Raw genomic sequence first — 13,625 nt, 5'->3', positions numbered from 1 at the left:
GTTGTTTATATTTCTTCATCTGAGAATTGTATATTCTTTTCAGATGCCTATTTTTGGATTGGGTCTTTGAATATTGGGGGTCTGATTTTTTTTAAATTCATTATATGCTTTATAAAGAAGTCCTTTGTCTGAGGGACAGTTCACTAAGATTTTTTCCCAGTTCATAGGTTTTCTTTTCACTATGTTAGAGATCTCATTTTACGTGCAGAAACTTTTTAATAAGAGGTGATCCCACTTACTGACTCTGGGAAGTATTTCCCATGTGGTTTGAATCTTGTTTATGAATTCTCTACCTACCCCAATGTCTTCAAAGTTTTTACCCAATTTGTCTTCCAATAGATTTAGTCTTTCTGTTTTAATATTTAGATCTTTCATCCTTTCAGATTTTATTTTAGTATATGGTGATAGGCATGGGTCTAGTTTTAGTTTTCGGCATATGGAGAGCCAGTTTTTCACCACCATTTATTAAAGAGACTGCCATACTTCCAATGAACATGTTTGGGCCCTTTATCAAAGATAAGTGGTTGAGTGTGTTTGTAGTTGTGTTTGTATCTTCTAATCTATCTTCAGCTCTGTTTTGATTCCAGTAGCATGTCGATTTTATTACAGTTGCTTTGTAGTATAACTTCAAGTCAGGGATTGTGATGCCTCCTGCCTTGCCTTTGCTGCTTAGAACTGTCCTTGCTATTCTAGGTCTCTTCTGGTTCCAGATGAATTTTAGGAGTGATTTCTTGAGATCTATGAGGTATGTTGATGGTATATTTATCAGGTTTGCATTGAATCTGTATAACAGCTTTGGGAGAATGGCCATTTTCACAATATTTATTTTTCCTATCCATGAGCAAGGGATGCCTTTCCATTTTCTGAAATCATCAATTTCATTTTTCAGTGTATAATTTTCCCTGTATAAGTCTTTCAATTCTTTTGTGAGAGTAATTCCTAAATATTTCATTTTTTGATTTCTAGTGTGAAGGGTGTGGCTTCTCTTATTTTTTTTTCTGTGACTTTGTTGTTAGTGTATAGGAATGGTATTGGTTTTTGACTATTGATTTTGTCTCCAGCTATATTGCTGAATTTATTTATTATATCTAGGATTCTTTCAATGGAGTTTTGGGGGTCTTCTATGTAGAGTATCATGTCATCTGCAAATAATGATAAATTAACTTCTTCTTTTCCAATCTTTACACCTTTTATTTCTCTCTCTTGTCTAATTGCTCTGGCTAGTATTTCCAGTACTATATTAAATAGAAGTGGTGAAAACAGACATCCTTCTCTTGTGCCCGACTTTAAAGTAAAGGCTTTCAAAGGCTTTTTAGCCATTTTGTATGACACTGGCTGTTTGTTTGTCATAAATGGCCTTTATCATGTTGTGGTAAAGACCATCTATTCCAATTTTCTGCAAGGTTCTTATCATAAATGAATGGTGGACTTTATCAAAAGCTTTTTCTGCATATATAGAAGTGATCATGTGATTCTTACTTTTGACTCTATTGATATGGTGGATTACATTTATTGATTTATTTATATTGAACCATTTCTGCATGCCTGGGATGAATCCCACTTGGTCATGGTGTATGATATTCTTGATGATTTGCTGCATCCTATTTGCCAATATTTTATTGAGGATTTTTGCAACTGTGTTCATCAGGGAGATTGGCCTGTAGTTCTCTTTTTCAGTTGGGTATTTCTAAGGTTTTGGTACTAGAGTAATATTTGATTCCAGGAATGATTTAGGAAGGATTGCTTCCCTTTCAATTTCATTGAATAGTTTGAGGAGTGTCAGCATTAGGTCTTTTTTATTTCTTGTAGAATTCTGCAGTGAATGTGTCTGGGCCTGGGCTCTTCTTTGTGGGTAAGGATTAATTACATTTTCAATTTCATTAATAGAATTTGGGTTATTCAGCAGTTTTACTTCTTCTTGACCTAGCTTTGGTACTTCATATGCTTCTATGAATCTGTCTATTTTTTCTGTTTTATTAAATCTTTGAGGGTAGAGGTTTTTGGGCTAGGGATTTAGCTTGGCAGCATAAGCACCTGCCTTGCAAGCAGGCAGTTGTGAGTTTGATCCCTGGTACCGAAAAAGAAAAAAAAAAAAAGACCAAAAAAATATGTGAGTAGTGGTTTTCGAAATAGGTGTTGATGATCTTCTGTATTTCTACTGGGTCCCTAATGATTTTGCCTTTTCATTCCTTATTTCATGAATTTGAGCTTTTTCTTTCCTTTTTAAAATAAGGTGTCTAGGGGCTTATCGATTCGATTTATTCTTTCAAAGAACCAACTCTCTGATTCGTTGATTTTTTTGGATTGTTTTCTTAGTCTCTATTGCATTGATTTCTGCTCTAAATTACAAGAATTTTTCATCTCTCACAGAATGAACTCATTCTCTATCTGGGGTTTTCTCTTCTATCAAAGAGCAATAGCAGCCACTGTTGTTAAGTAAAATTTGAACAGAATCTGATAAAAGGTTATTAAAGACCCAGAGTATTAAATCACATTGAGAAAAAGGTCAGAGCTGGGTGAGTTATAGCAGGAGAGGATAGGGGTTTGGGTGGCTCCAAAACTTAGCAAAAAGCTGGAACTCAACAAATGTGAAAATTGTACAAATTGATGATGTGCTTATATGTTACTGAATTTAACATGATGAAACTAATGGTATCTTAATTTTTAATTTAAATTGTACTAGAATTTAATGTTTGGAATTACAGACTTAGGAGTAGAAATATAAACTGAAAATAATACAAGGGGTACAAGGGGAGGGGAAGGGAAAGGCAGGTGCTTTACAGGATTGGCCCTGAATAGAGCTCAGGATGCTTGCTGTGGAGCCAGTAAAAGCCTCAGCTCTAGAATTCCTCAAGTCAGGGTTCATAGCCTTAGTTTTCACTTTGCTACCAAAGCTGGAGAGATCACTGGATATGGATCTAGCATAAATTCTGCATGTGAGACTTGAGCTCAGTTAGGTACTACCCTGTGTTAGCAGGAGAAAAATCACCAACTGTCCTTGTTCCTTGCAGTCTCTAGAACTTGCCAGTGTCTGTCACAGACAGTTCTGTGTGCAAATCCACCCCAGGAAAGCTTCCCATTCTTTGACCCACTCACTTCTGCTTGTCTCAGTGTTGCTGGAAGTTACAAGTCTTGGAGTCTTTGTCTGTGTAAAATGTCCCTTGGACTTCCCAGAAGCCCACAGACCCAGGAAAAACCCACCTGACTGCAGTTCTCATTTTCAGTGAGCTTAGGTTGGTTGAACTCAACTGGGCATCTTGTAGAGTGGGACATCAAACTCCTGTGCCTGTTGCAGAGATCCTAGCCCCAGGCTTTTCATTGCCTGGAATGCAACATTGCTGGGCCAGGTTGTCCTCATGTGCTGACAGAAGTCCCTAATAGTGCTATGAACAACTTTCCTCCATTCTTCAGGGAAGCCTGACATACACCTAACTTTACCACCCTTGTGGCCTGTTGGCTCTGTGAGGAGGAGTGGTATCTGCAATGTTATGCTACTCATAGTCACTCTACAGGGGTGCTGTACTATAAATATCTTCAAAGTGTTTAGACAGAGAGGAGGGGTCCTGCCTGCCTTTCCTCCATCTTCAGTGTATATAATGATACATCAGCCCATTCTTAGTGGGACTCTCATTACCCTATTATGTGTTCACATGTACAGAGGACAGGAAGTTAGGTGCATTCACAATAATGAGGGTAGTACCTCATCTGCGCTGCAGGGTGACTGTGTGGCCTGAACAACATTGAAGCACAAGACAACAGTGTTTATGCTGAATCTGGTCATTACATCTATCAGAGCCTAGGAAATTGATGATTAAAGGTACCCACCCGCTCCCTCCATGATTTCTGTGTGGACCTGGTTCCATAATATCTCACAGAGATTCCTGGTCAGGATAACATGGAAGCCCACAGAATGAATCTCTGTTGTCCTTCGCAATAAACAACAACTTCGTCATCCAAGTGATGGATCCTTGGCAGGATGCTATGTTTTCCAACGCTAAGGAAATACAGCAGTGCTGGCAGGGTCTCACCTCTGAGGCAAAAGTCAGGGGTTTGGATTGAACTTGTTCTCCTGACTTCCTATGTAAATCTAGACATGGCACCATGCCTCTCAGGACGTTCCCAATGTGTTCCTATGCTCTGTGGAGGTCATGCTGGCGTCTACTACCTGGGAACATCATAAGTGGTGTGAGATAACATTTGTAAAATCTGTGGGCTGGTATCAAATTTACATAGAGCAGGGAACTAGAAGTGAAATCCAGGAAGGGTTAAGATGGAGGTAGAATACAGTGCACACAATGCTGGATCCTGCTGTATGGCAGTAGAAATGAGACTTAAATCCTGGACATGTTTCCCTGGTGGCTTCATGAGGGGGTGGAAGTGTGTCTATTCAGCCATCGTTATTTTCCCTAAGCCTCTCAATTTCTTCTATGTATTGGTGCTGTAGCCTCAAATCAGGAGCTCACACAGACTAAGCAAGCATTATGGATGGAGCTACATATCCATATTTATGTCCATAGCTCCTATATTCACACCTGTGTGAGCCACCAGGCCTATTGCCTGTGCTCCTGATCAGTCACTGAAACATCATCTTGTGATGGCCGTATCCTGAGTAGCCTGTTCCCTATATTATGGGACTAGCTTTGTGGTTTATTATTATTATTATTATTATTATTATTATTATTGTTATTATATTTCATTAGCTGTGCTGAAATTGAGCCCAGGACCTCATGCATGGTAAGCACATGTTGTATCCTGAGCTCTCTCCCCAGTTCATGACTCAGTCTTAAATAACTGGATATGGCAGAGGTTGTGTGTTGGTACTACTAAGGTTCACACAAAATAACTGTTACCAACCTCCTCATTTTTTCATTTGTTCTCCCCAGTATTGTGGGGGTTTTCTGGGGGTGAATCTCTGGCTCCGAATAAGTCACTCCTGTCTTTGCAGCTTCTTTGAGGACAGGCTGATAAACCTTGAATGACAAAAGAGAAAACAGAGAGAAGAGACATCAGGCTTTTGAGTCCTGCCTGGTATGCAAGGGACGGAGCCCGAGAGCAAATTCTGCCCTACTGGCAAGTTCACTGAGTATGTAGCTCTGTGCTCCGAGCTACTATGGTAGCAGCCCCAGCTAAGTCTCCTGGATTCATACACAGCAACTCTTGATACAACAGCATATTATCTCTAATATCAGATAGGTACAGACTGACCTGCCTTCTATCACACATGTGTCTTGTCATATTTGCAAATGTGTGTAATGACTGAACAAAATTCGACCTCTCTACCTTTTTTCACCAATTAGTCATTCTGAGGTTATTGCTATGTTTTTAGCAGACTTTCAGTGCATGGCTTGCTGTGGTTTGTTTATTCATTCAGGTTTTACTGGATATTCACATTGTAGTTTTCAGTTTAAGGAAAACAATGTTGATGTGAATATCTTGCAAAATTCTCTTCATGACATAAAGAGGATTGGAGGCACAGAATGTTAAGGTAGTCATATGTGTTACTCTTAAATTAACTACCAAAATGATTTCTGAAGTGAATGTACCACTAGCAAGGTAGAAGGAGTCTCCTTCCTACACTTCCCCACCAATATCAGTGTACTTTGATGTAAAAGACAAAGTCTGCTCTTCAAAACATGAGCAGTGTTTCTCCTTGTGTGATGAATATTCACTTACCTGATTACTGATAATAATAAGAGACATGTACATACTGGGAATGGTCCATCTGACTCCCAAGGGAACGTTGAAGGCCTTCAGAAGTGATAGACACTTGGACACTTCAGAAGTGATAGACACTTCCAATAGAGGCCTTGGAATCACTGCTGGCTCCTGCATAAGTCACTCTGCATGACCCAGGGAACACTGCCTCCTTCTGAGGTTAAGGCCTAATGACCAGGATAGTCCCTGTGAGAGTTCTCTAGTATTTCATGATAGGCCTGCTCCTTGACAGAAGGTGGAGGTGGAAGAGCGCTTAGCCTAAGAAAGGGACTTGTGGGAATGCTTCCCTCTACCCATAATGCCCTGGAATATGAGACTTGGTGAAACAGTTGAAGCAAAATGTGAGTGAAATTGTCCCAACATGGGTTTTACAGCTATGGGAAAATGGTGCTGATAACACAAAGGTGAGCCCACAGAATGTGTCCCAAATTTATTCCAGCCATCACTCCCTATATGTGACAAGTTCTACAGAATGTGCATATGACAGCCTGTGAGCAGAAAAGCACACTTTCATAAACTTGTTGATAGCAGCAACCTGGAATCAGAGATGCCAGGACAGCAAGGTGCTGATTTGTAGAACATGACTACACCACAGGGACTGGGTCCTGTTATATACAGTGTCTGGGGTTGGGTAACAGGGAACCAAGGAGCATAACTGGATGCAGCCCCACATTTTATGCAATGGGTAAATTCAGCATTGGGGCACCCCACTGTGCAGTGGATACGACTTGATCTGTGTAACTGTGTATCACTGAAAAATGATACAAACATTTGGGGTGGCAACAAGCTCATCAGGGTGGTGCCCACTGATTGGCTTACTGTGGGAGCCTCTTAGGTCTGTGTGAGCTAGGGATGACCATAACTATCCCCACAATGACTGTGACAGAACCTGGGTTTTCCCATATATCCAGGACACCATCAAACACATTATATTGGACACTCTGCAATATTGTGAAACAGTTCTACAAGTGACACAATACTCGGCAGGTGCCACCATATTGTACAGGTGGCCTGGTGGATGTCTCTGGTAGCTGTGTTGCTACCAAGGGCAGGAATCATTGACCTCACCACCCAGATTGAAATCGTTGTCAATACAGGTCCCAATCCATGAACCTCACATGCTAGGCTTGGTGTTTCTCATGGATGAAACATCACAAATGTGAAAGTTGGTTTTGCAAAACCACATGATCCTTGATTTGTGAACCACAGCACAAGAAGGTCCTTGTGCTGTCTTGCATGTAGAATCTGGCATTTATATCCCTGACCAGCAGAGATAGGAACAAGAAGCCTTGCAAGAAATGGATGTGCACCTGAGACACCTGGACTGCCACCACAGGCCACCACTCTGACTGACAACCTAGGACCCACTGGACAACCACTCAGGCCAACCCCGTGAAGGACCTCCCCCACCTCCTGGACCTAGTATTGCCATTGAACTTTGACTCTAACCCTTTCTCCCAAAACCTTGGAATATAGTGATTATCATGCTGGCTCGATGAGAGACTCAGGAAAGCCTCACACAAACAGAAGCCATCATCAGGCTCTAGTCAATGTGGTTATTTTACCCCTAAAATAGAGGTCTGCAGTGGGTAAACAGGAGCAGACATGAATCTCCCTCCAAGTATAAGTCCTTGGAAAACCTGACAAGAGGGTGAAGATTCACCTTCTCCACACAGAATATTGGACAGGTTGAGGAGTGCCCAAATAAGGTCTCCCCCAAATGGAGCAAATTAAAAGAGCTTATAAGAAACCCAGTGACACAGTAGAGCCTAGGCCGACATGAACATTATAGACAGGGAGATCTGGTGACCTGCAACAACCTGAAGACATAGCAATAGCAGAAAGTAAGCGTTGACCTACATCAATACTTCTAGGCTAGTTAGCCTGGGAAGAATATAGGACTCACAAAATAGGCTCTGCAGGAGGAATTCAGGTGACTGGATCTCCTCTTCATTTTGGTACCCAGCAATTGCACAAACATCCCCCAAACAGTAGGACCCTAAAGGTCAAACTACTTTGGGATTTACAACTATGTACCCCAATTTTGAAAATGACAGGCAAATTGGCAAAGTGCATTCTCAAGCATTAGTTAATCAGGAGCAATAACTGGCAACACTGAAACAGAGGATCTTAAAAGTCATACACCAGGAATCTCTCAAAAGAGAGTAACTGAAGTAAAGAAACAAGTCCATGAGGTCATAGCAGAAATCAAATTAGAAAGACTGTCTCATGTAGACACAGAAATACCAACCTTATTAAATTAGTTGCTCAACATAGCTAGAGAAGAAATTTTTTTTAAAAAAAACAGTAGCATGGGAAATTGAAACTTTGAATGAATAATGTATAAAACAAGCAGAATCCATGTAGCAAATGCAGAGAGATATCCAAGACAAAAAACTATTGAAAGCTGGCAAAACAATTTGAATGAAGCTGAGGATACATTGAGGACAGAGTTGAACATAGTGATCATGATAGGGTTGAACTTTTAAAAACAACAAAGCAACATGAAGTGAAAACTCAGTAGCTTCAAGACGATGCCAAGAGAAACACTGTAAGAGTAACCAGCATCAGTGAAGACACAGGAATGGATACTAATGACATAACTAAATTATTCACAGAAAGTAATAGCAGAAAATTTCCCAAATGTAAGTAAAGGTATACAAATAAGTGAGGCATGAAGAATGTCAAACAGTCACAACCAACATAAATCTACACCCAGATATATAATAATTAAGATCCAAGAAATACAGCATAAAAACAGAATACTGAAAGCTGTTAGAGAAAAGATACAACTCACCTATAAAGGAAAGCTTATTAGAATCACAGCAGAATTTTCAGCACATACTTTCACGTTAAGAAGAGCTTGGACTGAAGCATTTTAAGCCCTTTAAGAAAGCAACTTTCAGCACAGACTAATGTATCCAGTAAGAATTTCATTCAGATTTAATGGAGAAACAAGATACTTCCAAGACAAAGTACAACTGAATCAATTCATGTCCATCAAAGCAACCCTAGAAAGAATACTGAAAGACATGCAAGATACGGGTAAAAATGACCACAATCTCCAGAACAACAGAAAAAAACCACCAGGCTGGACAAGAAACTAAATAATGGAGAAAAAGCAGAAACCAACAACAGGTACACAATATAGCAAAGTCAAAGCAGTATATATTAGTGATATCCATAAAAGTAAATTGGCTCAATTCACCTATCAAAAGAAACAGGTTGACAGAATACATCAAGAAATAGGATCCTAGAGTATGTTGTATACAAGAAATACATCTGACTCAAAAAGAAACTCAGATTAAAAGTCAAAGCATGGAATAGAGTTTCCATGCACCAGGAACCCTGGAAAGAGCAGGGGTAGCTATTCTGTTTGCAGACAAAGTGAAGTTCAAACATATAATGATTAAAAGAGATAATGAAGGCCACTACAAACTTTTACATGGATAACTACAAGAGGAAGAACTAACAATTATAAATATATATGCACCAAATACAGGAGGACCCAACTATGTTACACAAATACTAATGGACATGAAAAGCTAACACCCAAGAACACAATTGTAATAGAAGACTTTAACACCCCACTGTCACAAAGAGATAGATCAACTTAGACAAAAAGTCAGCAAAGAAATAACATAACTGAATCATACCTGTGCATGAATAGACTTAGTGCATGTTTACATAGTATTCTACCCAACCATATCAGAACATATATTCTTCTCAGCTGCACATGGGACATTCTACAAAATAGACCATATATTATCCCATAAAATATTTTTAAGTAAATGCAAATGGAGCGAAATTATCTCATGCATATTATGGGACCATAGTACACTAAAACTGGAAATCAATGGCAAAAATCCCTGAAAAACCTGCACAAATACATGGAAATTAAATAACAATCCTGAACAACCAGTGGGTTACAGATGAAATTAAACAAGAAATAAAACAATGTCTATAATACAATGAAAATGCAGAAACAACATACCACAACCTATGGGACACAATGAAAGCAATCCTAAGAGGGAAATATATAGTAATAAGTAGTCACATCAAGAAAATGGAATGAACACAAATAAATAACCTAATGCTATATCTCAAGCTTCTAGAAAAGGAAGAGCAAGTCAAACCCAAAGTTCATAGAATAGTGGAAATTATAAAGATTAGAGCAGAAATTAATGAAATTGAAACCAAAGAAATTACAAATTAATGAATCAAAGAGCTGTTTTTTTTGAGAAAATAAAATTGATAAACCTCTAGCCAAGCTTATCAATAAAAAAACAATCCACACAATATGGACTGAAAAGAGAGAAATTTCTGTAGATCCCACGAAAATTCAAAACATCATGAACACCTACCTTGAAAATCTCTACTCACATAGGGTTCAAAATAGAGGAAATAGATTTGTAGAAATATGAACTATTGATGCTCAATCAAAAAGATATAACAATTTTGAGTAACCAAATATCAGCCACATTAATCAAAAATGTGATTAAAAACTTACCAACAATAAAAGCCCATATCCCACTGGATTCAGGGCTGAATTCCATAAGAAATTCAGAGATCTGACTGTAACACTCCTTAAACTCTTCAATGAAATTGAAAGAGAATTAGTCCTCCCTAACTCAGTCTTAGAAGCAAGTGTCATTCTCATTCCAAAGCCAGAGAGAAATCAAACCAAATAGCAGAATTATAGACTAATCTCACTAATGAACAATGATGCAAAGATTCTTGATACAATATAGGCAAATAGAATGCAACAAATCATGAAGAAGGTTATACAACATAATCAAGTAGGATTTATTCCAGGAATGCAGGGATGGTTCAACATGCACAAATCAATGAATGTGATACACCACATCAACAGAGCCAAAAATAAAAATCGCCTAATCATTGCAATGCATGCATAAAAAGCTTTTGATAACATACAACAACTGTTCACGATAAAAACCCTACAGTAACTCAGAATAGACGCTATGTACCTCAAAGTCTAAAGACCATTTATTGCAAACCTACAGCCAATGGTATTCTAAGTAGACAAAAACTGAAAACCTTCACACTAAAATCGGGAACAAGACACTGATGTCCCCTGTCACCTCTCCTAGTCAATATAGTTCTGGAAATATTAACCAGAGCAATCAGACAAGAGGGAGAAATAAAAGGAATAAAAATAGGGAAAGAAGTTAAATTATCATTATTTGCCGACAACATGATATGCTACATAGAAGACCCCAAAATCTCAATTGAAACACTACTAGAGGCAACAAACAAATTCAGCAGCATAGCTGGATAGAAAGTCAACACTCACAAATTAATAACATCCCTGCACACACACACACAAAAAAAAACTCCATGAGAGAAAAGTTATGAAAATATCAGCTTTCACAATAGCATCTAAAAAATGAAATACTTAGGAATCAACCTAACTAAAAATGTAAAACACCTGTATGCTGAAAATTATACTACTCTGAAAATGGAGATTCAAGAGGATATTGGAAAATGGAAGGATATGTCTTGCTCTTGGTTAGGAAGAGCCAATATTGTGAAAATGGCCATACTTCCAAAACTGTTATACAGATTCAATGCAATCCCAATCAAAATATCATTAACATACCTTCATATCTAGAGAAAGTAATTCTGAAATTCATCTGGTAACCAAATCTAGAATAACAAAAGCATTTCTGGGAAACAACAGAGAGACAAAACTCATCTCAATTCCTGACTTGAAACTATACTACAAAGCCACAATAATAAAATCAGCATGGTACTGGCAAAGAAATAGACCTGAGGATCAATGGAACAGATTAGAAGATGCAAACACTACTACAAAGACATGGAGCCACCTTAAGTTTGTCAAAGGGGCTAAATATGTTCACTGGAAAAAGATAGCCTCTTTAATAAATGGTGTTAGAAAAATTGACATTACATGCTAAAGACTGAAACTAGACCCATACCTATCACCATACACTAAACTAAAGTCAAAGTGTTTCAAGGATCTTAATATTAAAAAAGAAACAAAAATCTACTGGAGGACATGGTAGATAGAAATCTTGGAGACATAGGAGTAGGCAGAGAATTCATTAATAAAACACAATCACATAGAAAATACTTCAAAGAATCAACAACTGGGATCTCATATTACTAAAAAGTTTTGGACTTAAACAGAAATCAAATAAAGTGAAAAAAAAACCCCACAGAGACAGAAAGAATCTGGACAGACGACAAAGGACTTATATGCAGAACATATAAAATGAAATTATATAAATTTCAATATAAAATTGAAAAATGTCAAGCCCACAAATTCAAAGACCCTTTCCAAAAATGGGCATCAGAAGTAAGTACACAGTTCTCAGATGAAGATATGAAAATGGCAAATAAATGCATAAAGAAATGTTCACCAACATTGGCCATTTGATAAATGCAAATTAAGATAGCACTGAGATTGCATCTTACTCTGGAAAGAATGACTGACATCAAGAAATCAACTGAAACAAATTTTGGCAGCATGAAGGGGAAAAGGAACACTTGTCCACTGTTGGTGTGGGAATGCAGACTGATAAAAGCACTGTGCAAATTAGTGTGGAAATTCCTAAAAAAACTAAGATTGGATGTTCCATTCAATCCAGTTATTGCCCTTCTGGGTATTTTCGCAGAAAATTTGAAAAAAATTATTTCACAGTGACATATGTGCAACACAGTTGTGATAGCTAAATCTTGGAAACAACCAAAATGCCATCAACCACAAGTGGATGAAAAAATTGTATTTTTTCACAATGGAATACCACTCAGCTATAGAAAAGATTGAGGCCTTTATAAGTAAAACACCTGTATGCTGAGAATATATTTGAATATTCAAGAATATGCTTGAGAATATCCTCTCTCATTGTCTCCCTAGTGTAAAAAAATAATAAAACTGACAAAGAATTGGGGTCCAAAAAAGTATAGTATATATTGTAAAAGCAAAAGCAAAGAAACGGGCTCTAAATGATATAATGATACATATAGTGTGTAAGATAGATGACCATATTACTAAATTTCTGTTAGATCACTGAACAGAAGGGTTTGCACATCAATGATTCAGTATTTAGCTACTTTTTATGCTTTGTTTTGTAACTTTAACAACTGTTTTTAAGATGACAATATGTAATGTATCAACTAGTAATTTTAGGAGTTAAGTTTTTTGAATTCTATATTCTACACTTTTTTGCTTTTTTGTATTTTGTTTTCTTTTAATTTTATTTTCTATGTTTAAATTAAAATTTTTTTAAAATATAAAACAAAAAGAAATGGATGTGGAGTTTTGTGTCCTTGATGCCTTGTGTCAGGACCTGCTCATGCAGTGGTGGGAATACTTGGGATCCACCTGGCTCTGGGTGACCATTAGCTGCACTGTGGCATGACTTGTGGTATTATTCTTTACATTTATTGTTGTCATGGTCTGTGTGTGCATGAATCCACCCTATACATCACTTATAATAAGCACACTTTCCCTGATCTTTGAGATGGTGGAATGTGAGAAACCACTGCACACTGCTTCAACACCAAAAGGTATGATGACCTATGGAATCTGACCCAACCGATTAGCATGGACATAGTTATATAAGCATGAGTTATATAAGCATAGTTATATAAGCATAGTTATGTAAGCATGAGTTAACATAGACAGCCATGGATGTGCTCAGGCTTGTGACACTATGCAAGCATGTAATGCTTCATGATGGCTGATATATACAGGCTGGATAATAAAGATGCTTGCTTACTGCTGTTGCTAATGTTGGCTACATGTGGTTTCTTCTCTCTGGGGATCATACCCACTAAAATACCAATTCACTTTCCCTAACTCTGAGAAAATTTCATGCTTCAGACACAGGGCATTTTAATGTCCCACAAAACTAAAGTCTCTG

The 13,625-nt window shown here is 37.8% G+C and overlaps 1 long non-coding RNA gene across 2 annotated transcripts in view; it reads left to right on the top strand.

The window, feature by feature from the left end:
* Positions 1–13,625, top strand: part of LOC134474891 (uncharacterized) — a 51,627-nt gene that overhangs the window by 5,578 nt on the left and 32,424 nt on the right. The gene's annotated exons all lie outside the window — the stretch shown is intronic.

Source organism: Cavia porcellus, unplaced genomic scaffold (assembly GCF_034190915.1).
Source record: "Cavia porcellus strain 051 isolate PalLab524CR breed Dunkin Hartley unplaced genomic scaffold, mCavPor4.1 scaffold_41, whole genome shotgun sequence".
Taxonomy (NCBI): Eukaryota; Metazoa; Chordata; class Mammalia; order Rodentia; family Caviidae; genus Cavia; species Cavia porcellus.
The sequence above is the reverse complement of the archived record's forward strand: the minus strand, read 5'-3'. Positions and strand labels throughout refer to the sequence as shown.